This window comes from Oxyura jamaicensis, chromosome 4 (genome assembly GCF_011077185.1).
Source record: "Oxyura jamaicensis isolate SHBP4307 breed ruddy duck chromosome 4, BPBGC_Ojam_1.0, whole genome shotgun sequence".
Taxonomy (NCBI): Eukaryota; Metazoa; Chordata; class Aves; order Anseriformes; family Anatidae; genus Oxyura; species Oxyura jamaicensis.
This window is the reverse complement of record NC_048896.1, coordinates 29194042-29220538: the sequence shown is the minus strand read 5'-3', so window position 1 is coordinate 29220538 and position 26497 is coordinate 29194042. Positions and strand designations below refer to the sequence as shown.

Here is a 26497-nt window from a genome sequence, read left to right as displayed (position 1 = left end):
CCAATAAGTGAAGTTGTTTAGGCCTCTGTGAGAAAAGATTTAAGAAAGGGTAAAAAACAAACAAAACAAAAGAACAACAACAACAAAAACTGCTGTGCCACAGCAGCTGAGAGAGAGGAATGAGAAGCAGCCCTGCATTCCCCAAGGGCAGTGTAGAAGGAAGGCAGGAGGTGCTCCAGGCAGGCAGCAGCAGTTCCCCTGCGGGCTGTGGAGAGGCCCCTGGTGGAGCAGGCTGTCCCCCTGCAGCCCATGGGTCCCACACGGAGCAGATCTCCATGCTGCAGCCCGTGGAGGAGCCCCCAGTGGAGCAGGCCCCGGACTGGAGCTGCAAGTCTGTTTTGTGGTGAAGTTCAGCTGCTCAGCTGGGTAAAACCACCACAACATCATATAAGCTACATGTGTGATCTACCTAAAATTGCTACAAGGGCTCACAGACAATTACTGCAGCCCTTCTTCCTAAGCTAGCTCTCCCCAGACTTGAGAGACTGGGAGATTGGCTTAGTTGGGAAAAGGCAAGGATGAAGAAGAAGCACCCAGCCCCTGACTCCTCAGCAAAGCAGGTCTGCATCGCGTTTCTTTTTTGTTGGCTTAGTTGTGATGGAGAACACAGTGATGGTACCTTGCTATGAACCTTGCTAAGTTGGCTGCTAGAGCAAAAAAGGGTATTCTGTAGTATGGGTACAAGGGGCAGATGTAGGCATGTGTTGGATTTGCATTGAGTGTGATTTCTCTGGTTTCAGGCTTTCCTCTTCTGATAATACGCAACCTAAAGCCTCAGTAGTTGTCAACACCCTTCTTCAAGGCTGTCAGGAAAGTCATAGCATATGAGGTGTTGGAATCTAGTTACAATGACCTGTCTCTGTCATCCCTGACAGGCTGTATTATATTTATATATATATTTATATATTTATATTACTCTGGCTAGTGCATCCAACGTAAAACCTTGTTTGTATGCATACTGAATTTGTTATAGATTACAACCCCAGCAATTTCTTTTTTAGTTGTCCAGAACCTTGAAGCAGAATAGAAATGATCCTCTTTGCAGGATGATTGCACACGAGCTGGTTGTTTTCCATGGAAGGGCATCCTCTCCACTACATTGGCAGTGTGACCAGGAATGGTGCAGGATTATCATGTGCTCTTGAAAGATATTTTGGTACTAAAATAAAGGTTTGTGAGAGAGTGGGTCCATCCCCAGAGGTATCTTCCTGCTGTTCCCTTGAAGATTCTACATGGTGTTCATCTGAGAATGCCTTGTTCTTTATAAGCCTTTTCTGAGCTGTAGTCTGAACATAAATTAGTTGCTTACAAATACAAAGTGCTTTCAGGAAGAATCTTAACTTCATACACACAAAAAATAGCTAAAGCTAAATTCATAGTGAAATTTCAGAGAGATTTTGTCTTTTAAGAACTTGCAGTTAGGATCAGCAATAGAGATGACCATATCTTCAGCCTGTATTCTCATGAAAAAAAATGTAGTTATTTAAAAAGGTTAACCAAAGCTGACGTGATTCACAATGTCATGTGTTTGTGAGGACTCTGGTCCGCATGAAACTAAAACGAGGAGCTTCTTTAAAAGGACACACTCCTGAGAGCCTCAGCACACAGCTAAATTACAGGCCCAGGATAAAGCTATTAAAGATCAATATAAGTATTTTTTTCTCTTTGAAGATTTTCAATTGGCTTCTTAATTTCTTTGGTGTAAATTGAAATAACTTTATTGGAAACGTCAAAACTGAGTCTGAAGCTTTCAGGCATTGACTATCTCACAGCTGGGCTATCATCATATGGGAATTCCCAAACTGAAGAAACAGATTGATTTAAATACTAACTTTTATTATGTGCAGAAAAGCATTAGGATGGCTATAGCCATGTCACCTGAGACTTTAGGTAACAAAACAGTATTTATTTTAGTGTTATCTAGCTATTTAAATAATAATTAAAAAAGATATCAGGTGCCCTCAGTATTTGTAGTAATCAAGGAATTTATTATAGCAAGCTGAGTGGATTGTCTTAAATTTGAACTTAATGTTCCTAGTCATACTTAAAACATGTCCATTACTGGGGGTGTTTACCTTGTACCCACAGAAGAAAATCACTATATATAACCTCACCAGTAAGAAAGGGATGCAGAAATAATTAGTCTGTGGGAAGCAAACAGAGCAGTTTCTTGAGACCACTCCATTGGAATCCTGTCAGTTATATTTTAAAATAATATAAATATGCATCTGTAGCTATAAAGTTTATGGAGTTTTTTTGTTTTGTTTTTAGAATAGTGTAAATCATCCATCTTTTGAAGAGAGAATTAAGGTTGCAGGTTGCATGATAAAATTAAGGTGCTTTAAAACTTAGAATACTTATTCTTATCTTCTGCTTTGATTTATGCTATCACAAAAAAAAAAACAATTTTCAAAGAATTTTCACTTACACTTATAATGACTGAGCTATGATACAGCTATTAAAATATCTGATTTTGTTACAAAAATGTCAAGTAATAAAGAATTCAGTACTATCAACACTTCTCTGTCAAATTACTTTGAACTTGTATTTCCTCTTAGTAGTCCAATTTTTTTTTTTTTTGGCCTGCAGATTACCATCTCCACATAAACAGGTGTGCTATCACAATTATCTATACGTGTGATGGAAGAAATTAGTTACCACAAAGCAGAAAGCTGAAGAGACAAAAATGTGTGTGCAGAAAAAAAGCACTAAAAGTCTCCTCAGAGATCTAGTAAGCTCCACAGACTGGTGACCCTGTTGAAACCAGAAGAATGGCTAAACTCAGAACTCCATGTATCAGCTGAATCCAGGCAAGGCTACTGTTTATGTAAGTAATAAAAGCTTGCTTAAAAGGTATTTTATATGTTGGTTGTGATCTGGGTCTTCTCAAGTTGTGTTTTTATCTGAGAAAAGGAAAGTTACAATTGTGATATTATCATGGATTTTCTGCTTAGAGTATTCTCACTATTCTCTTCCCATGCAGGTGATGAAAGATTGTTATGGGTCTTTCTTTTAATCAAATATATGGCTTACCTTCTTTAATTTAATTATGGACAGAGAACTGAGAATGTTTGGTTCTTCTTCAGCTTTGCATGTGGCAGTAATAGCACAGCTCTCTGGTCTGATTCTGAATTTCTCAGCAAAATCTGGAAAAGAAATTTCATATTCTGTATTAAATCTATCTACTTAATAGAGCTCGCTCATCCCAATAAATCCAATTAAAAAAAATATCTGTCTTTTATTATTGCAGAAAACTGTTGCGTCAGGTGGTACTTAACTCAAGGGATGTGATCTGAAATAAACATTAGAAAAGGGGAGATATTTTTTACCATTTCTGGTGGTTTTGTCATTAAGGATAGAGTTTAGCAGTTTTGAACTAATTTTAACAGAGTTTTCTGAAACTGCAGTTATTTTTAACCACGGGTTGATAATGCAAAATTACTTCCAATGTATTCCCCTATCTACATGTTACACGTTAGTGTCAGATAGGAGACTGGACTCAGGCAATAATGAGTTCTTCCATACTCAGTCTTTCCTCATCTTCACTTTTCCGTGAACTGATGGACAGTTGCTAAGATTTGGGAAGAACAAAGGTGTTTTTCAAGAACAAAAGCTTTTTATTGACAATTTCTTGGCAGCAGGGAAAACCATATGTTAAGATTACAAAGGCAAAAACTCAGCGATAAGAAGAGATTCTTCATTCGATGTCTTTATTTCATATGACTTAGTTTTGCTGCACAATTGAGCTGTCATCTTAGTAATTTCTTTTTTTCATCTTTCAAGCTACTGTTAAAATATCAGTCTGGGAAAATTGAAATATTGTAGAATGGCAGCACCTGATAGCTCTGATAATTACAGTCTGCTAAAGCCTTTATGATTGTACTTTTATAATGCACCATGACCTATTTTGTCAGAATTTTCATTGTAGAACTTAGATAGTCTTGGAAGACTGTGTGTAAAGTAAAATGTACATTTTCACTACCAAAAATGCCTGTTTATTGAAGTCTTGGATAAAAAAACAGAAAATGTATTTCTTTATTGCAGTTAACTGTGAATATGCATCTATATAATATTTTATATAGTTTATTAATTGCAGCTTAAAACAACACTTGGCTTCTTTCAATGAATTTATTATTATTATTATTTTAAACTTTACCACAAATAGATGAAGGAAATTGCAGGATTTTATTCAGCAATGTTCTCACACTGCACTTCCAGTTTTCATGGATATGTTTTAGCTACTGGAACAGGAGGCAAGTATTAATGTCCAGAGCTCTTTTTACGAGTGACTGGCATGGGGTTGCATGTTAATCCTTCAAATATTCCTTCAAATCCTTGTTTTATTGGGCAGATGATGTATTTTCCAAGAGTTTGGAGAAGGAATTGGATATTGTAGTGAGTGTAGTGGCATAAGGATATCTGAAGTTTATCATCCATACTAAATGTTTTATACTATACTGCATACAGTAGTGAGATAAACATATAGACAAGTTAGAGGCACACAAGATTTTTTTTGTCCTGCAACACAACAAAACAACATGACAATGTTTTCTTCCCATGGTAAGACAACCCTCTTGGTTAGACTGTTCAAACCTTAAGGCTTTAAATGAATAGCAATGGTATAGATTGCCTTTTTTTTTTGGGGGGCCCCGCCCCCCCGCCGGGGCGAGGGTGAGGAAGATGGGGTGGTAGCAGCAAAATATGAACTTTGCTTTTTGGAGAAACATTTTCATAAAACAAATCATAAAGTAAGCAGTGTGCTTGTAGAATAAGTGAAATGGCCTTCAGAAAATCTTGTGTTCAGAAATCTTGTGGAAAACTTGCAAGACTTAGCTTAATAGATCTCTGTTCAATTCAGTTTATCTGATACTGGTATGTACAGAATCTTTTTTTATCTTGCCTTCCTACAGAATATTTTCCAGTTGGAATGTTTATATAGCTCAGTTTTAGCAGCAGTAATCTTGTAGTTTCTTATTTTAGTGATGGTGACTGTAAGCATAATCAAAGTCTGTGAAACTGAAAAAGAGGTCACAGTCAAAAGTACTGCATGAACTATGCATTTCAGGGATGATGTATCCGTTTATTTGCTTGAGTTTCTTAATGTCTCTTTTTGAACTCTGTAGTCATAGTTTTGTCAGTAATACTGAGGAAAACATTACAGAACCTGATTTTAAAGAAAGAGAAGGAAAGCCTGATGTCGTATGTTTTAGAACATCCAAATTACACCACAGGGCTGATTGACTATATTTATTAAAGCGGAGGGATGAGAAGGATGGGAAAGACGTGGAGAATTCTAGATAATTTTGCAGGTTTTTCTTCAAACTCTTTCAAACTGCAAAGAAAGGATTGTCCTTGTCCATTCCAGCACATCCTGGAGTTGGCTCCTACTCCCACGTGGGCAGGCCAATAGCCTGCCTACAAGAGGCAGATCTGTACAACCCCCTTCTTAAGGCCGTGGAGACTACTGATGCTCTCTCATGGTGTGTACCATAGCTTATCCTAAAAGTGACATGTATCCACAATCTCAGCCAAGTCAATTAAATTTTCTGAAAGAGAGCTATGAGTTAAGGCTGTGCCAGGTGTCCTACCTTCATTTGAAATAGCCCTTTATGTAGTTGTAGCATTTAATCTATCTATACTAGTTGAAATGCAGATTTTATTACATTTTGTTTCTTTTCAGGGATAACCACCAGCCATCCATTTTCCTTAGCGGGATACTTTCATTGCTGGTCTGTATTCAGGATCATAAATTTTGACCCTGTTCTTTCACCAATAGCAGAAGCAGAGAGTGAATGAGGATAAATGGTAGTGCAAAGTGTGTCCCTGGAACAAGATGAACTTCTTCATTGCAATTTTGATAAAGAAGTTTAGCATTGGTTTTGATGAGATCTTTCTTGGTAAGTTAAGTGATGGAAGCAGAATTGTACTGCTGAAAAGAGCAATTATTTAAAGGAAGGCTTGAATGTAAGTAGGTATATAAGTTCATGCAATTTCACATCAAGGTCTCACTTCTATCTCAAGAGGTGAAGAAAAGTATTTAATATAACAGAATAGTCTTTCCAAGACCACTGTTCTAAGATATTTTTAACCTTCCCCAGCTCATGTAGTACAGGATTCCCTTGAAAAATCCAGAGGGTGTGCTCTCAAACCTGTCTCAATTTAGTCCTTGCTTACTCCAGCACATCCCAGAACAGATTCCTGCTCCTTTGTGGGCAGGCTGGTAGCTGCAGCCAGTTACTATAAATAGTTAGGAACCACAGCTTAAAAGGTTTTGGGGGGGAGCAAAAAATAAAATAATGTGCTTAAGGGATCTACAGAGGGTAGTAATGGGAGAATACTTGGGCAAACTGTGGAAATCTGTGACCACACAGATCCAAATGTTGTAGTTTACAAGTATATAAATAAAACACGGTGTGAAGTGATGATGCTAATGAAGGAGGAGGTTCCAGATGTTTTCTTCTGCTGGTCTAATTCTTCTGAATTATGCCAGTGTGGCGTTTGACACATGTAAAAAAAATGGAATAAACACGCACAAAAATTACCTAGAAAATGCAAAACCATGATTACAATTTCATCTCACAACATATAAGGAAAAAGGTGTATTTTTTATGTAACAGAATCATAGACTGTTGTGCTATTTATAAATCCAAGCTTAGAGCTGGTCAGATGTGAAAAATTAAAGGGATTAATAGAGAAGCAGTGAAGTTTTTCTTTACAGGATTGAGATTTCATGGTAATGCAAGAGCTCCGAACTTTCCCAGTGGACTTAAAATAGAGAAAGGTAGCTTTAAAAAAATCTCTGTTTTCAAGTGGCCTTGAGAGCAACTCTTTCTTTACTGGAAGGAGTCACTGCATTACTTGAATTGAGTTTATGATGTAATAGAGAGGCTGAGATAATGGATTGGGTTCCTGAATAAGGCATATAGGAAGGATTGCTTGTCCTTAAGCTGTAATGGAGTTCTTGATGGAATTTTGCTGGGGATTGTTAGCAAGATTTAATGGACTTTGTCTAAAGAAAAGTGATGCAAAAGAAAAGCTTCCCATATTTGCCACTGTTGTAGTATACCTGTCTTCTCAAGGGAAAATCTGGAAAGAAAAGAATAATTACAGAAACCTTAACACTTTTTCCAAGAGATGGCTGCTTGGCAAAGTAGGATACATGCAATTCTCTCCAAACTTGTAGGACTTCAAAGAGGTAGTAGTGCATCTGAATCCATGTTAGGTGAGTGGCAATCTCAAGACAGAAGCAAGGAATCTGTTGCTCTGAGAAGAAATGTCAGTGGGCCAGAACTTTTCATTTCTAAGAAGAATGCGTACTTGAATTCAAGAAGTACTTGAATGTCTTAAACTTCTTCTAGAACATCTAGAAGGATGTTAGATCTCTTATTTGAAATAAGATATCACCTGTGAGGTTCTTGATTAATCAAGTAACTTTAAATTAAAATTAATTGAAATAAGTTTAATTATATTAGTTTCAGCTTCTACAAAAAGCAAGAAGGTGTCAATAATTAGGAGAAGATATGAAAACTGCATGTCTCTTTGTTCCTTAGTTGAGGTTGTCTTGGTATGAACAAGCTACTATAATTTTGTAAAATTCTCTGGAATTGAATCCTGTAGGCTGAGGTACTAGTAAACAATTTAAGCATCCTGCATGTTGGGTCTGGGCTTACCTGTGAAATAGGTATGATAAATTGCTATTGTTTAATATGCTATAAAAATAAAATGTGGCCCCAAAGAATTTGAAACTGGAGAAAAAATTCAGTTGCCCATGGTTCAATAAAATATTTGTCGTATCAGGATTACCTATGGACAGAAGTATCATAAGTACATCATTAGAATGCCACATTTTCACAAACTATTTTTATGATCACTGAGTAATTTTGTTTCAATATCTATCATATTTCAATGTATTTACAGAAATATTGTGTACCAGGATGGCAACAGCTGAGGGAAGAACTCAGCAAATTGACCAGGCGTAATTTGTCAGTTTTCATACATAAGTTCTGATATAGTGCAGATGATTAAACATAGGGAGCTCATTACCAGAGAAAGAACAGCTATTTATAAAATCCACGTACTTCCAGAACTAGCAGAATCTGAGCCAAGATTCAAATCCTGAATGTAACAAAAAAGAAACTACACTGAGAGCAGTACAGGCAGTTTTAAAATTAACCTTGACTAGAACCTGCTGCTCAAATGTTTTGAATTAGCTATGATTTGACAAACTTCCATTTTTCTGTTGATCGCAACAGGCCCTTCTGTTAACTCATATGGCTTGTCGAAGCCAGAGCACTGAGGAAACTGAATTCTGTACTCCTATTCCTGTGACTTCTAAGTAATTTTGCTCTGTGAATTGTGACATGAGTTCAGATAGTTTGGGCTTTGGCTTCTAGTCAGAAAGCAAAAATGGTCAGGTTTTTTTGTTTTGTTTTTAATTTTCCCTTCAGCACTGATTCTTTTTCCTGCAAGATTGTTAAATTGGATTGTGTGCAATGGTTGTTTGGAGCACATGCTGTTCTTTACTAAGAAAAAGATGTCTTCCTGCTGTTTGTATTTTTTCACACATGTTACTAGAGGAAGCAGGTAATGTATTTGTGTTGATGATGTCCTGTGTGTTTCCTTCAGATAGATGCATTCAGCCAAGCACATGTTTGCTTATTTTCTATAACTATATGAGTGAAGTGCTTGTGAAATTGCCAGCAGCCATGAAATCAACGAGACTCTGAGAGGCAAGGCTTTACTTACAGCAAAAACTTTACAGTTGGCTTTGCATAAAAAAACATTGCTTCCTTAGAAAGCTACAGATCCTTTAATAGGCTACTTCAAATAAGGTTTTCAAAATATTTAAGTAATGAACTATTTGATTTTTCTGTACATCTATACATCAGATCCACTGGCCTAGGAATAATAAGGGCACAACAGGTGAATCACTGCATCTTAAAATTATGGCTTTTCAGTAACCTGTAATACTAGAATTCATCTGAATAGTGTGGAGTGAACAGCTCTAGGGGAAAGGGCATATTAGGAGAGAATACCTGTATAAAAATGCAGTTATTAGGTTAAGCACATAATAAGAGTACTTGTTAGTTAAAGAAAAAAAAAAAAAGGAAGACTAAATTTCATCTTCTGTGGAATGAGTGGTTACCAGGAACAAAAGTTCAGTACAACCCCTTCTTAAGGCAGGAGACTACTGATGCACTCTCATAGCTTATCCTAAAAGTGACATGTATCCCCAACCTCAACCCAGTCAATTAAATTTTCTAAAAGAAGAGGCAATTAAAAAAAAGGCACTTAAGCCCCATTTCACAGTGTTACAAACTTTACATATCTAGTTTTCACTAAAATTTTTTGTTAGACACCAATATAAAATAACCGAGAGAATATGGACAATCTTCAATTCAATTACCTTCTTTTATGTTCCTTTTTCCAAGAACCTTCTTTAGAAGGTAACCTTTCTTTTAATTGTACACAGTCTTTAGGACCCAGAAGACTAATATTTTCTTATGCTTTAATATGCTTCTGAATAAACAATAAGTAAACAAATTTTGTCCCAGCTTCTTATTTCATCCAGAAAACTCTAACTCCTTGTTTTTGCAGCTACAGAGCAATATTCCCACACATTTAATATTTTTATGGGAGGATGACAGCAGCTGGTACAGGTGTATAAATATAAAAGCTTGAATTTCCTTTTAGTGTTCAACTCACTTCATTATTATTATTATTATTTTTAACATGAGAATGAATTGCAGGCATTTATTTTCTCAAAAAAACTATAATTAAAAAAACAATTACATAAAAAAATAATCAAATTCATCTTGATCTTCTGGAAATAAGTGATGCTGAAACCTATTCACTGCTGACTTAACGTACTGTTTTGTCTTGAACTTCTATTCTTTTGGGAATCTCAGAGAACAGAAAAATAATAGTCACGGATAGTGAAAGCTTCTAATAAACAGGTCAGAAAGCCATCTGTAATAACCAACTTTCAAGTTGCCATAGAGTGGTGTTTTTTTTTCATTGTAACAAGGAGATGGCTTACAGAGAGAAAAGTTCATCTTTGCCTTTTAACAGGCAGTTTTAACAATTTTATCAGATGAAAGAAGCAGCACATTTTTTGTACTTAAATGGACTACCCGTAATGAACAAATTGCAACAAATGTCACTAATCCACCTTACTATTCTCTTGAACAGTACAAGATGGTCTGTGTTGCACATTTGGCTAATTGTGAGCAGTAGTCTTCTTGATTTCCACTACATTTTTCTGTTTCTGTATATTCGCACCTTGCCTAAGCAAAGAGCAAAATTATCAGGCAAATTTACTCTGGATTATCATCTGAAAGTAATCTGCTGGAGCTCAACAGAGAAATAAAGGGTTCTGTATTTTAGGCTTTTTGATTTGCATAACGTAAACTGTATTTGGACTAGGTTTCATAGCAGAATGAACTAGGAATGAAAGAAGAATGTAAAAAATCTTAGGATGAATGGAACTGAAAGCACTGGGCCACTGAACTTCCATCTGTGAAAATAAATGACATTAACAGGTGAAATCTTTAGTCACTCCTCACATTAAATTACCTAAGATAGCAATTGGAAGATGTCAAAATTTTTTCTAAAATTCACTACCAGCCTCCTCTGCATTTGTAAAAGCTTCCCATCCATTTTATGGCCAGTAGAAGAGCAGAAAAGGGGAGATTAGTCACACAAACGTTATGCTTGCTGATTTTGGCTGTTGTGAGATATTGAGGTGTGCAGGGAGACCTTCTGAATTCTCATCAGCATCTTTAGTCTGGTAATTCCTCTGTCTCTTTCTCTCACATCCATAATCACCGTTCATACCCAGAACTCTTTATGCGTGAAATTTAATGAACTTTTTGCTTAGTTCATAGCCTTGTTGTCTATTCCTGTGCATCTTTAGAAAGACTTCAGGAAGTTTCTTCTGCTGAGAATATGTTTGTTCACTTGGCTTGACTCCTAACTGTGTTATTAGCTTCTGGCCCTAAATTCTATGAATGTGTTTCTCTGTAGCATTTAGGTATAGTAAACACGTAAACCATACCCAACATTTATTTTAACATTATTTGCCACATCAAAGCAGTTATGGCAGTTATAATTTGTAGAGAAGAATCAGTTTGCTGTACTGTGTCTATTCTCTCTGTGCCTGAGAGAAACTAATGTCAGTGAAGTCAATCCCACACAGAACCCCCTAGGTGCAGTCCCTGACATTTGGAAACTGCTGTTATTTCTCCTAATGCTTTGCAATGAGTGATGAAATGAATAAAAATAACACAAAAGGGGGCATTTGAATTGTCTAAAGCTGTCTAATATATATGAGGACTTGGTATTTGAAATTACCTGTTGAATACTGCAGGCATTAAATGTGGTGCAAATGCATTTAACGTGCCTGCATTTCTCATAGAGGAAATGCTAGAAGATACATTGAGATGGCTTTGTGACTGCTTGTAAATTTTAAGGAGTAGAGAGAGGGGAATTTTGTGCATTATTTATAGAATAAATATGGAGTTGTGGAGTAAATCTTACTCCACAAGGACGAATTACATGGAGTATTTTGAAACAACAGTAGAGAAGTGTTTTTGGAATGAAATATTGATGTTCCTTGGAAGTTTCTTTTTTAATGGAAAAAATATGCCTGTGTAAATATGTTTTCTTTCTGTGTAATCTGACTTAATTACATCTTTGAGATTTTTGTTTCTGTTCCACTGACTGGATTTCTTAGTCAGGGTCTTTAATTGCTAAGCAGAATTACTGCTATATCATGCAAAGAAATGGGCATGTTAAGTTTTCAGACTGTTGATTTGCAAGCAAGGATCATGAAACAAAGATGTGTTTTCAGTACCAAGCTTTTTAAAATCTGACTCTACAACTATACAGTTGAAGTGCATGTTATCAATTCATCTTTAACTGAAAACACCATTTTTTGGGTAAAAGCAATTGATATTATACAGCTCTTATTTACTGTCAGCTCCATCTTGTTTTCTTCTGTGGGTTTCCCAAGGTTTCTGCAGAATGGGTCAGAGCTGATATGGGACTGTCATGTCATGCTGCTTCTCAGCAGTGCATCACTATTTTGTTCAACACTGTATGAAACCCAACAGACAGCAATTCAGCTGAATCCTGGAATAAGAGTAATGCAGGTATGGTGCATAGACATGAACAGAAGCAAAACAAGAGTAGAGAACAAGGCTAAAATTTCTAAGAATGCTTTCTTGCACATAGCCCTAGTTAACAGCTGATATTTCTTCAAATACAGAAGTTAATTTCAGATACCAAACAAACCAATATTTATTTTTACTAACGTTCTCTGAATATCATCATTAATGCGTACTTCATGCATCACAACCAAACAGATTGCAACAAAAATGGATTCTAGCATTTGTTAGTATATCTTGTTAAAAACAATTTTCACCCTGAAGAAGATTTAAAAAATAAAAAATTAAAAAAAAAATCACAGGAAAGAAAAGCCTTAGGAGTTTGATCTTTGTATTCTTCTTGTACATTCCCACTTTTTTTTTTTTTTTTTTTCCTGAAGGTAATACATTTTTTTTACAAATTAAGAAACAATTGAAGGTGACTCATATCTTCATGTTTCATTGAAATGATTTTTTCATGCTGTTCTAATATTTTTGCTGGTAACAGATAGCTTTAGTACACTTAGTATTATTTAATCACATTAATGATTTAATATTTAGACTACTGTAATGGTTTCACAGCTAATATACAATAATTTCTGCTGATGGGAGAGTCCATTGAAGGCTGGGTTGTAATTGCAGCATCAGTCATAAAAACGATGTCATAAAATAAAGCTAAAGAAAGTAAGTTGAGGGATGGAGATTTAAGGTGTTGTATAGTATATTCACTTACAGAAAGTGCAACAGGTCTTCTTTGCCAGCATCACGTTTTTTTGTTTTTATTTTTCGTGTTATCACCTCTGCAAGAAAATTACATTTGGTACTGTTAGGAAGTTGCGTAACTCACTTTTTTTTTTTTTTTTTTCCCCGTTAATTTTTATTCTAGTAATTTCTTTTGTTAATCTAAAGAACCAGCTATTTAAAATATTTATCCCTTTGTACGTATCCAGGTAGGGAGGCAAAGGAAGGGTACTTGTTTGTACCACGACGAACGCAAGTCTAAAGTATGTAGTAGCACTCCAAGAAGTGATAACAGATTGTGTTCTTTGGATGGGAAAACAATTTGTTGAGAAAACTGTGATATTTACCTCACTAACGTGGTTCCTGAAGAGCCACAGGACTACAAAATATCTGGCATATGCAGGTGTCATATATTTCCTAACATTAGAATACAATTTCCTGAATTTAAAAATAACCACTGACAGATCTGTGGGGAAATTTGCTTTGGCAAGGCATTTAATACACAGTGGTCACCAATTTACTTACTAATGTAGTTAATAGATGTAAATTTATTTTATGGGAAGGATAAGAAACCTCTGTGTAAAAAATGTGAAAATGACTTGTTAGTTTGAGGCAGACAATTTCTTTGAAGCACATAGAACAATTCTTTTTAAAAGTAGTTTCTGAATTATTTGCAAACATTCCAGGTAAGAGGAAGATTACAAACTGTGACTGGGTTATATTTATTTAAAAATAAATGTTATCTTCCAGCTGAGATGACAAAATTATATTCTGAACATTCAAAGAAAGGGGTTTTAAGGATGTGATAGGATTTTTTTTTTTTTTTTTTTGTCTGCTATTAAAACTTATTTACTATTGCAGGTCCCTTTAGTCTGTATTCAGTAGGAGTTTGTATTTGACTTTGGTGTTTATGTAAATTACTTAGAAGAAGTACCTTTTGTAAATTACTAATGCAAATGTAAACACAGATGTGGATCCGTGGAAATGCAGACAATTACCTGAATTCTCACTCTGATGAAATATCAAAGTGTGATTATACAAAATGTCATATGAATGCTGTTTTTGTATTTTAGTCAGATAATATTTCAGGATGCATGTCCTTGCCACCATCTGTAGAAGGTCTGTACAACTTTCTCAGTTTTATCTTGTTTTATTAATGCAGAATAGTCTTTAATTCTTCACCTAGAAGCACTTTTCAGGAAAACTTGAACTTTCTGAACGACTAATATTTAAATGAGTTTAAAACTTAATTGTCTACTTTAAATGCTAAGCTTATTTACCTCACTTGTCAGGCTGTTTGGTTCAATAAGTTTGTAAGGTTTAGGCAACCCTTGGAGAATTCTAAGGATGCAAATTCTCCATGAAAATGTATGCTGTTTAATTAATTGGTGCTTAATTAAATGATGGTTAATTAATAGGAGAAAATTATTAATGCTTCCTCAGAGGACTGAGATAATGCTACAGCCAAATGTTCCGAATTTATCCACTACAGGTGATGTCGGAGGGAAAATAAAGAGCTCCTAATTGGGTTTTTACTACTTGGGCAAACATTTTCTTTCATTATGGAAGAGGTGCAATTATCCTTTTTTATTGTTAACACACCATATATATGCGACTTATAAACAGATAACAAATTCTATAAATCTCCCGCCACTTGGATGCCTCATCCTGCAGCTTTGCAAGAGCTATACTAAAAAGTTTTGTTTGTTTGTTTGTTGGTTTGTTTTTGTTTTTTAAAGAGGTGGGTGGGTGGATTTTTAACAGCATTCTGGCATAGGGAAACACAGTTCTCAAGCTTCCCTTCCACCACTTAAATTCAAGTAGGAGCGAACTTCAGATGTTGACGATTTAAGGGCACCCATGTAGCACCACAAGGCGAGCAATGGTGCTCTTGCTGCCTTCCTTGAGGAGGAGGACTTATCTTGGGAATTAAGTGCTTTTTCTGACATTCTCTGGAAGTTCCTTTTCCACTGTGGAAATCTTGAGCTGGAAATTTTGGTCAACTTCATGGGACATTTAGCCACTGTGGAACTATTATGCAAGCTCTCACCACTGATCTTTGATGTCTTCCCTTGGGTGTTGTTGTCTGACCTACCTCACATTGGCTGTATATGTGCTCATCCTCCTGCGCACCACTAGCAGTAAATTATCTTGCCAAAAACCTGACAGAAATGTGCACCAATTATCATGACGTCTGGGAAGTTGTGAAGGAAGATCTTGGAAGCTAGATCAAAAGAGCATGTTGAGTGTTCTTGTAGTATAGCTTGCAGATGGTGCAGCATTTCTTAAATTTGTCTTTGACATGCTCTGACTTACCTGGTTATCTTCCATGACTAAAGACTATTTTAGTATAAACATGATATAATTCAAGAAATTCCCTCCCCCCAAACAAATGAATAATAAAAAACATAGTTCAATCCATTTACCTGAATACGCACATGAACAGTGCAAATAATGTTTGAGAGTCACAGGATACACCTGTGGTTTATCTTAGAATTGGACCAAAAAACTGTCTTATCATTGCAGCTTAATATGGTTTCACTGAGCTTGTTGACGAGTCTTTCTGTAAAATTTAAGAAATGAAAGGAACCATTGGAAAGGTCCAATAATTTGTTCTCATTAAAAGTCCTCTTATTCTTTAGTATGGGAAAAAGTGTCAGAATCAACTTGTGGATACCAGTAATTTTGTATCTTATTATTTTTCCCCTTTTATTGACTCATATACTAACCATTTTTTTCTAATTTTGTTTGTGCTGCTGCTTTTTTAATTCCCAGTATTGCTTATTGCTGAAACCTTTTGTAAGATATGCTATATCTCTTGGATAAAATGACTGGAAATGAATTTTTATCTGAAGTAAAGGGATGATACTTATTTTTATGATAAGATTCTTATTTTCTGGCTCAAAATATAAAGCTCAACAAGGTATTGGTGACACCAAGAAAGAGTTCTCCTCTATTTGCCTCAACTAGAAATGTTGCGCAGTATTATTATGATTTAAAAGGTATTTGACATTTCCTTTTCAGCAGTGTCATATCTTTAGTTGTTACAAGTCCAGCACACAAACTGTGCAAATGTTCATGCTGCCTCTAAGTCTTATTTATTTAAAAGGGCTCTGATTATCCAGTGTTGTTTTTTTTTTTTGTGTGTGTGTGGGGGGGGATTAATACCCCCATCTGCACAGAAAAAAAAAAGTATTTCAATATACATATAAAACGTCTGTTTTAGTAACATTTATGGCAGTATTCGAGCTTTTTTAAGATGACATTCAATATGTCAATGTGATGAGCAGGAGGGGAGAAGAGAAAAAGATGTTAATATCATGAACCATGTAGCTGAAAAGGATAATATTGTGAATGACTGATCCCCAAATGATATGAACTTTCAATGAATAACAAAATCTGAAGGAGATACCAGATTTCAACTTATAAAAGCTTTGTTGGAGTAGAATTTAAAAGTAGTGAAATCATAGTAAGGATCAATGTTCTCATTCCATAACTTTCAAATTTGCCTGTCTGGATGCTACCTCCATCCTCCTGCTTATGTGTGCAACACAATGTTTAAATTGATTTTTTTTTCCATTTCATAAGTTAATTTACATCACAGAAATGGGCAATCTAATTTCAGTGAAAGATGTTCTGAGACTTCCATGCAATACTGAAAAGACAGATTTATAAAGTTAGAATACAATTATATATTAATTTGAAAATATTAAAAAATAAAGATTTACCTATAAGACAATTACATTAGTTTAGCAGAAGAAATAATTAGTATTTTTATTAGAATGAATAATGAAGCTAGTAGAAATGAATATAGATGTTATCACTTGGCTTCCATTATTTCCCTGAGGCAAACTTCTCTGACGTGCACTGCGTACATCTTATCTGCATTGCAGATTTCTATTACATATTCTACTCTTGTTCCATGTTTGGGATTCCCAGGGATCTGCAGCACTGATCACAGAAGACATGAATGTTGTGAGTGTTCATATATTTTAAGTAAATACGAGTAAAAATGTATAAAATGGAAAGTTAATTTAGTCTGTCAGGGTAGCAGACTTGATAGGCCATGGGATCTCTTCATCACTCTTCTTGCTGCAATACTTTACTGAAGCTGAACCACATGCGCTTGGGATATAGATGTAGGTCAATGAAAATTTATTCTAAACCAGGTATAGAAAAAAAAAAAAAAAAAAAAAGAATAAATACATGTGCAAGAAAAAGCCCAGGTGATCCTGGTTTTTCTTTTTTCTCTTCGTTCTTTTCATAGAATCATAGAAGATTCCGAGTTGGAAGGGACCCATAAGGATCATCAAGTCCAACTTCTTGCACTGCGCAGGTGTACCCAAAAGCTTAGACCATGTGACTTAGTGCACAGTCCAAACATTTCTTAAATTCATACATTTCTATCTTGTCTTTCTGTTCACTTGAGATGTGCTGATTACGTAACTTTGATATCAACTGGATCTTCAAGGAACTGGAAATTGGTGGAAAATAATGAAAAAATCATAACTGTTACATGCTTCTATGTTTTCATTCATGGAGAAGAAAGCTAGTAATCAAAACTAGTAGAAAGGTTTTCAACTACCACTGGGGCACTATAGCAAGAGTCTGCAGATGTGAAGGACATTATGGCCACCAATTAGTTTTAGAGCAATATTTGTGTGTGCAAATTATGCTCAATATGACAATGATCGTTTAATATCAGCCGTATTCGTGAGCTAGAAACTGATTGAAAGAATTTAGGAGTAGTAGGTGCTGTTGGGTCCTCTGGACAGGTTTTCTTTGGATCATTATTTTATTGAAGACATTTTAATATTTTTGTTCTGGCAAGATTTCTTTTCATCCTTGTGTCAAGATTTCATGTTTTCTGTGTTTGACTAAGCTTACCTGACAGAAAACAAGGCTTACTGTTTCCTTAGCTATCACTCATCGTCACTTGTTAGGTTGAATTGCAACTAGAAAAGAGTAATAACAACAATAAAATTGCAGAGTGAATTTACCATGTAACACAAGACTATTTTCTCAACACCTGTACATCTTTCTGAAAGGAAAAGCTGTGGTAACAACCACTAGGTATTAGTCGTGTTCAGCTCAACCATGTTCTCCAGTGGCGCCACGAACAGTCGTTGCTTCTTAGCAGCAAACTAAGCCACGTGTTTATCTGCAACCAAATGTATCTAAATCAATCAAAAGCCCTGTTATTTCTGTAACAACATGTATAGATAAAAAGTACTGCTAATAACTGTGCTTATCCTCTGTGTGTTATCCCAACTTTCACAATGTGTCACACAGCCAGAAAACAAATCAATGTTTTTTACTTGAAGCTAAAATGTTCAAGGATGATTTAATAGCACCGTTCTCCCTTAATGTAGTTTTCTCTCTCAATATGCAGTATTCTGTTGCAACAGGCAGATATGAATGCAGCATACTTGAAAAAGCAATCTCTGGTTTAAAAGAGGATCAGATTTTAAAGTATATCTTAATTTCAGGATTAATACAGATGCTGAGCACTTTACCTGATGTGTTTGTGGAGAATGCTTTGAACTCTTTGGTGGCACATCCTTTTTGTATCCAAGCTAGGATGATTTGAGGTTGTATGCAACCTGTAATTGCATCTTTGAAACATAGCACAGATGTTAACTTTGAGTTTCGTTAAGCCATTTTCAGTGTATAGCATAGTAATTATCAGAGAGAAAGGGAGACTACATAGAAAGTTTCATTTTTTTTTTTCTCTAGGCAGGATATAATGAAGAATTTAAAATATTTAAATAAAATGCTGTATTGTATAAACTATTTTTTATATTTTGCTATTTTATATTTTTGAAAATTCTATTAAGAGCTGATCTAAAGTTTATCTGCAGTAATGTTTTTTCCACTTCAGGAACAAGGCTTTAATATTTTTCACTGCTGACATTTATCCTGCTAGGTATAAAAATGATTAGATTGCTAGAAGTGATGAATTAAAAAAATATAAAGATTGAAGAAACTTACTTCTGCATATCACATGTAGAAAGATACCTTTGAAAGCCTAAAAAGAAGATTGCATTTTTCACCCTATGGAGGCTACCATGCATTAAATGAGCACGGTCATGCAGTGACAAACAGAAGCTGTAAAAAAAATGTCAGATACAGGCTTGTGAGTTCGGACACAGGCGCTGTATTTTGAAAGGTAATAGAAAATGACATGCAACACCAGTACTTGATAATACTACCTTACTAAGGTATTAGTAACAACATAACTTGTGTAGTAAAGTATTGTATGAGGGAAATGTCATGGTTATATCAACAATAACTTATTATTGAATTCTGCAGCTATTACAGTTATTTCATAAGTCTTTGATTTTGCATCGTAAAGTGACATGTATTTTTTTTTCCTGGATTTGATACACAGACTTACACCAATAACTGGGTATATCAGGATGGTTATGATAAATAATATTATAATAATTTAAACATCTTTTGTGCTATTTATAATCTTTAGTTAAGTGCATTATTCCCTGACCAGTGTAATCTCTGCAAAAATATCAACAAGAAGCTTATTCATAACTGCTCTCTTTTGTCCACATGTTGGAATATATCTGAGGTGACATGGCCTGTATGTTGCCAAAGAGAAAAAAATGCCCAAACAAATTTATTGAAATTTATCTGAAAAGAACCAGCTGAAACTTACCATTTAAAAATTGTTCAGAAACATGCTGAATGCAACCCAAGACTCTTTCATTTCTATATTTATTATTAAAAACAACAACAACAACAACAACAAACAAACCCTTATAAATACAGAAGGGTGCTACCACCACAATAAGTGGCTATCTTTCCCTCCCTTAAGCAGGAACGGACTCTAACCCCAATGTGACTTTTATGCAGTGCAGCTGAGTGGACTCCCAACCAAAAGTTGTTGTCAGAGGATCATCTTCCTCCCAGTGAAGCTTTTACAATGCCTACTCAAACCAAGGCAATAAAATTATCTGTTAGCAACACATTTTCAGACTGCAGTTAAACACATACCTAAATATCAATACCAGATTAAAAATTCAATAATGCAGAGTTCCTTTTAAAATTGTTGTGATTAGCTCTTAATTATGCAGATGTAATTAAAGACATAACTCAGATGGTATCTCTATTTATTTAGCCAGAACGTGCACCCACAACCGATAATTGCAGAACTCTGTTTCCATAGCTACCATTAAATGAGACTGAGAGCAGTCTGTCAATGACAAATTTACTACAATCAGGGGTGTAGTATTTCTGCATTTAAAAACAACAACTAACAACACTGAATTTCAAAGTTATGCCATCATAGAAGAAAGATATCTAGTTTTTATGCTCTTGGCATTTAAAGAGATTGAATAATTCTCGAGGGACTGAGTGTAAACATTATTTTTACAGCCTAAATGAAAGCAAAAGTTATACTTTTTCCTATGCCTTCCCACTTTAAGCAAGTAATTACTGAGACTTAGGCTTTAATTATGCTTTAAATAAGAGTTAAATACAGGTCCACTGCAATCCCATTGAAGCCATATAACCGTGCTCTGGCTTCACAAGCACTCTAAGTCTTGCCTAGATGGCCAGTACAGCAACTGTGTATAAAACTGGCGGCTAGCAGTGCCGACCAAAAATGAGAGTTTGTCTTAGAGCCTGATATTTTTTTCATTCTGATGTGAAAAAAGTTATTATTTTATTATTTTGTGTGTGTGTGTTGTTTGTTTTTGTTTAGTTTTGTTTTTCCCTGAATGTTCTGAACAGGACCTGTTTGTGCTATAAATGCACTGGAGTACCCTAAGCTCACAGGTGTGTGATGCTGTACAATTTTAAATCCTTAAGTATATTTTGTGACTAGGAGAAAATGTTGACGTGGTGAGGAAAATGAGAAAAATTGAACCGTAGTAATCTTTAACTCAGGTGATGTCAAGTTTCATTGTTCTGTGATTTTTTTTCAGGTGCCTTTGCTCAGAATAAACAGTATCAGTGGTGGTAATAAGTTGGTTATACTCCATCGCATGTGCCTTTCTTCTCTTTCTCTTTTTCGTAGCGTAGTTTCAAGCTTTTTTTCCTCCTTACCAATAAGGATATCAGTGTCCTGCTTTCACCTCACTTATTTTCCAGCCTCACAGCATATATCTGTGCATGGCACGGTAGTCCCACTGCCTTCTCCCATTCTCTTCCCTTTCAAATGGTTACCCTTTGCCCTCCTGCCTCCACCTTGCCAAGAGTAATGTTCTCTGCCCAGTTTCACTTCTTTTTTTTTCAGAAGCTTATGGTCTGTTACCAATGACATTTCTGCAGCAGACATCATGGAAAAACAGGCTGGGGAAAGAGTGAAAGAGTTTATCTGACTCTTACGAGTGCTGAGCTATTGAAAAAAAGAGAATACTGAGAAAAAGCACAGATTTCCATAAATTTGAATGAGTCAATTTTTTTTCTTTATATTCCCTTGATTTTCCAGCTAAGCTTAAGAAAACAAACAAACAAACAAAACAAAACAAAAGTTCAAAGTCAGGGTAAAACAGTTGTATCTACAAAATACCAGCAGCCTCTATTAACTACTTAGAATAAATGCTTCAACATTTTGATTCTGAAGCACAAATGGTGCCAGGTGCTTACGATTACAAAGCACTGGAGTATTTCAGGCACCAACTCTTTGAAGCAGGAACATCTTGATGATGTATTTTAATTAAAAAAAATCATGCAAAAAGCAACAGTTATATGATGTTCTTATATTGTATGATGCTCTTTAAAGAAAGAGATATGACTGAATAGTGCTGTCAGGCTACTCAAATACCTACAAACTCCACTGAAGTAGGGCAATAATGATAAGAAGTAACAAAATACTGCTTGTGGAGATTAAGACTATAGAAATTTTTAGCTCATTTCTGCACAGAGAAGTTGTAGATTCTGGAAAAAGAAGAATACATAAGAAAAAGAACATGCAGATCAAGAAAAGAGGAACTTGACCATTCACATTTATTACAAAAATAGCTATGCTGTACAAAACAGAAAAGAGAGTCAGAGGTCAGGTAACTGTCAATGAACCTTATAGTGTTTTTTTTATGACCCAGAAGCACTCTGAGGGACATTAAATTGGTTAAGGCTGATGTTTGGCTGCTTAATGAGAAGCAAACTATTATATCTGTTCAGCTTCAGCCTTCTCACAAAATGTAAAAAAATGAACCCCCCCCCCTTTTTTTTTTTTTTTTTACCCAAAGGGCTAGGTACAAGGCTTTAAAAAAAAATGAAGTGCGAAGACTGTATAAAAGTCTATTATATATTAAAAAATATGAAAAAATAAAGGAAAGAAAATGGTATTATTTGCTGCAGCAGAAATGAAAAAGGAAAGGAAGAGAATCATAAAACTGGATTGATGATAAATAATAGAAATAAGAAACCAAGTCAAAGGCACCATGTTCCTTCCTGGAAACCTCTCCAGCTTTACAGATAACTAACTTTCATCAGAGATACTTGAGCAGTGCTTTGTGTTTGTTTGTTTTTAATTATTTTTTTATTCTACCCCATGATCTCATGATATCTCTCTCAGATTTTAGTTCTGCATTATTTCATCATTTCAGTCATACATTTTTATGATTTCTCTGTATGGTTTCTTTGTAAGATACATTTGGTTTCTATTTATCATTTGTCTGTATTCCTATATATCAACATATATATTATACATAGAAATTAACTACACATATGTAAGTATATAGATATAATTATAAAGATATAATTTCTCTCTATATTTATATATATATTACATATATTCACATTTCAGCTGTAATTTTTACTCATTTCCCCTGTTACGTGTTTTATTTGGATCTCTTGCCCTAGTTCTTCAGGCAATTCCTGGGCCACTGTTTCCCACAAGTCACATTTGAGCATATACTTAGCTAAATGATATTGTAGCTTTTCCTTAAACAAGTAGCCATTGTGATGTTTTTGCACATACCAAGTATATAGTGCTGGTTGTAGGTAGATGAAAAAGTTTGTCTTGCATATTTGCACAATTTATACACTTCAATTTATTTTCTGTTACTCCTTGCTCAAGAGACAGGCAATTTGTCCCCAAACTCCCAATTAATCTTTCTGTCTAATTCCAGAGAGGTGAGTGCCTGACTGCCAAGCTGTCTTTTAAAACTGTCTTTCTGTTTTTATATGCAAAACAAACAAACAAACAACAGCAACAACAACAACATCCAAACAAAAACCCAACTCTTTTTTTTATTACGCTATAAATTTACTAATCCCTTGGAGGTCTTTGAAAATGATGAGGTTTTAAGGATGAAGTACATTGTGAACTCAGAAGTGACAGATGAATAATTGATTTATGGAGTAGTCATAGGTACAAGTCTGTGAACTTTCTGAAGGGCAGCGTTAAGAAAAGCGGGCACTATGACTTTGGCCACCTGCTTTGGAGAATGCATGCTGTGGTTAGCAATCAGCTCTCCATGTGTACCAGTCCAAATGAAGTTTGGTGATTTTAGAAGTAGGCTTGCTGTGAGGTTGTTTTTCTTGAGTGACAGAAATAAAATAGGACTTACGGCATAAGCAGGAAGCAAACTGTATTGCTTGCCTTTTCTACCATCATCTGTCATTGATCTTTTGGGGAGACCTTTGTCTAATTAATTTTTTGAGAAGTTGTAGCTTCTATTTGAGGTAGAGGATTATAATTAATTTTAGAAACAAATCAAAGTTGTTATGTCCCAAACTTATTTTAATTTTCATTATATTACACTTTAAAAGTGAAATCCACAAAATGTCCACCATGCTATATAAATTTGAACTCAAATTGTTAACAGAAAGGGCAATATTTCATCTCTTGAAAAGCCTTCAGATGTTCCACTTTCGAAATTGATAAACATTAACAAAGAATGGAAGGTTAGTTTAACTAACAGTTACTTGAAAATAGACTCATTTCAAGAAAAACTTTTCACTTACAAACCTGAACTGAAATGAAGAAGTTTTTGTCTAAGAGTTACTTCATTCTGTCGAGTGTTTTCATCCTCCAGTGTGGTTTGGTTTTACACCAGTCTTGCCCAAATGAGTCTCTCTGATCTTTATTTTTTTTCATGGCAAAACTGCACATTTAATGTACTGAATTATTTGAAAATTTAATATTATTTGTTCACATTGGTTTTTGACTCGGCTACTTTAGCCTGTGTGTTAAGTACTAACAAAAGGACCCTGACAAAAGTTTTCTAACTCAGGTATGACACAGTAGAAAATGCACACAGATTACAGGAATGTATTCTGGGCTCACAATTATACAAGTATTTGATAGGGTATTTAGCACATGCTGTGTGATTCCTCTGACTTCGAGAGAAGCTCACTGGTAATGAAGAGCACTCCAGTTATGTATGAAATGTTAATTACATTGAAAGCCTTAGCCTCTGACTGTTTTTTTTTTCTTTTTTTAAATTAATATTACTCCTAAATGGCTTGAAGGCAAATAGTGAAAACAGTGACGTTTTTTAATTGTTTCTCTGAGGTCTAGAAACTGCGTGGGAATCATAGGGACAGCATTCATCCATCTTCTGTTTTTATTTTTCCCGTTCCTATTTCATTCCTTGTTGCATTCTGTAACTTTCTATATGCTCTAACAAAATGGTGTATTTCAGAAGCCATTCAGTAATAGGGGTAATATCTGACACTGCTTTTTATCGTTACTTTTTTGCCTTTATTGGAAGGGGAAATTAGAGTGAAGAGGCTTCTTCACTCCAGCTGTTAGCACTTTGTGATTTGCTGGCTTCCTTTGGCAGACATGGTGATTTATGTATCTGTGGTCTGTAATGCATAGGTGGTGGCAATTCAAGGGAATGAGCCTTGCAGTTGGAATATGGTTTGTACTATCTCATCTGTAATAATGGAATTCCTTCTGTTGCCTTGGTCCTAGTTTTAGGAAACTGTTTTCAGCATGGAAAATGCATGAATTTTCTGGTTGAAATAACAATTGTGTCTGAGATGTGGAGTTGTTAGTCATAGGCTCATGCGATTTTATAGCATATTTATTTTTTCTCATTCTGTTTAGGATTATGACAAAGTGAGCCTTCAGTAGTAGTTTTTGGTTTATCTGCATTCTGAAATGGAGAATGGAAAAATGTGAATTGAACTTTTTTTTTTTTCAGCGAATCATCTTAACTTGAGAAATAATTTCAACTAACAGTTGTGTGGAATATTTCAGAACAAATTCAAAGAAGTTGGTGTTGCAGTGTAAATTTTCTTGGAGCATGTTCCTAGGGTCAAATGGGGCTGTCCCCATAGATGTGTATTTCCTAGTTCTCTATTTGTATTTCTGTCTGTGTATATGACAGATGAAATAGTTCTGAAATTGCATGCGTTCTGCATGCAGCATGTCTTGGTATTTTTTTCTCTCTAAATGTTGTATAATGGAACACTTACATGTGTGGTTAAATTACATTTCAAATAATAGGGGTTATATTTGTTGCTTAGGAACTTCAGAGTTTTATGGTTAAGAAAACATGGAAAAACACCATTTTCACAACAAATTAATAAATAAACATACTTTAGGAAAGCCAGAAGGTTCTTTCCACCCAACATTTTTCCATTTTGCTATTTCTGGATAATCTCATCAGCTGGGGATTATCTTCTCTTATGGGCTCTATCAATAAAAAGCAACATCTAGTTTAAAGGAGATATAAGGCATTATATAGTGAAAAACAGTTTTGCATTTAAGCAGGGTTAGGTATCTAGACTGCTCCTGTCAGATTCGCAGATCTGAAAATGTGAATTAAAGTACATTTTCTGCATTTGTGACCTTCAGTAAGAGCAAGAGTAAACTGAAGGTAAGTAGAAATCTTTCTCAGGTCCATTATGCATAAATGCCGAAGGGATGCGACACCAAAAGGAGCATTTCCTGCCGATAAATGGTTAGAGTTGTATCAGGAATAAAATGTTTGCTGCATTATTGACTTCTTTGAACAATAGAAATGAGAAATACAGGACTGGATAGGCCCTCGTAGGTCACAGAATCCTGTTCCTTTCTCTGCTGCACACAATTATGTTATAAACTAGTTATCCGTATTTTTGAGACCCCCAATATGTGAGTCATAGCACATCTCTATTTCTTTAAAGGTAAACAGCTTAGTGACATTTCAAAGGTGGCATGCTCTAGCAAAAACACCCTGAAAGCACTTGAGTATACTTGTAGTACACTACAACGTCTCCTCTTTCCCCCGAGCGTGAGAGATTGCATGCTTCTTTGGAGAATTAAATATGCTTTGATGCCCAGGAAACAGCATGAAGGGGACCAGATTCCGCCAGATGAAATAGAAGTGTATGGAACATGTAAGCATCAAAGACAAGCTGTATAAAAATACTGTAAAAAACACACCTTTTATTTTTTTTTTCTGATAACTGAAATGTAAGTTTCTGAATTTGCAGCTCAACTTCTCTAATGCATGCTGGTGTATTTGGTTTACATGGCAAGGTTTTGGTAGCAGGGGGGCTGCAGGGGTGGCCTCTGTGAGCAGAGCCCAGCAGTTGCCCCACATCAGATCAGAGCCAGGGACCCCACGTGGAGCAGGGGCAGAGAGGGACTGTGAGGGAGCGGCGGATATGAAGGGTCAGGGACTGACCGCAGCCCCCAGTCCCCGTTCCCC

General features: G+C 35.4%; 2 long non-coding RNA genes across 3 annotated transcripts; one reads left to right on the top strand and one right to left on the bottom strand.

The window, feature by feature from the left end:
* Window positions 1-343: 343 nt before the first annotated feature.
* Window positions 344-3260, bottom strand: LOC118166846. The gene is made up of 3 exons (XR_004750755.1): window positions 3034-3260; window positions 2536-2629; window positions 344-803 (listed from the first exon to the last, which is right to left on the bottom strand). It is a non-coding gene; the product is annotated as an uncharacterized LOC118166846 (long non-coding RNA).
* Window positions 2554-26396, top strand: LOC118166844. 2 transcript variants are annotated; one of them, XR_004750753.1, is made up of 3 exons: window positions 2554-2827; window positions 25573-25681; window positions 25971-26396. It is a non-coding gene; the product is annotated as an uncharacterized LOC118166844 (long non-coding RNA). The 2 variants fall into 2 exon arrangements; XR_004750752.1 differs by having other exon boundaries at window positions 2558-2827; window positions 25576-25681.
* The last annotated feature ends 101 nt before the right edge of the window (window positions 26397-26497 follow it).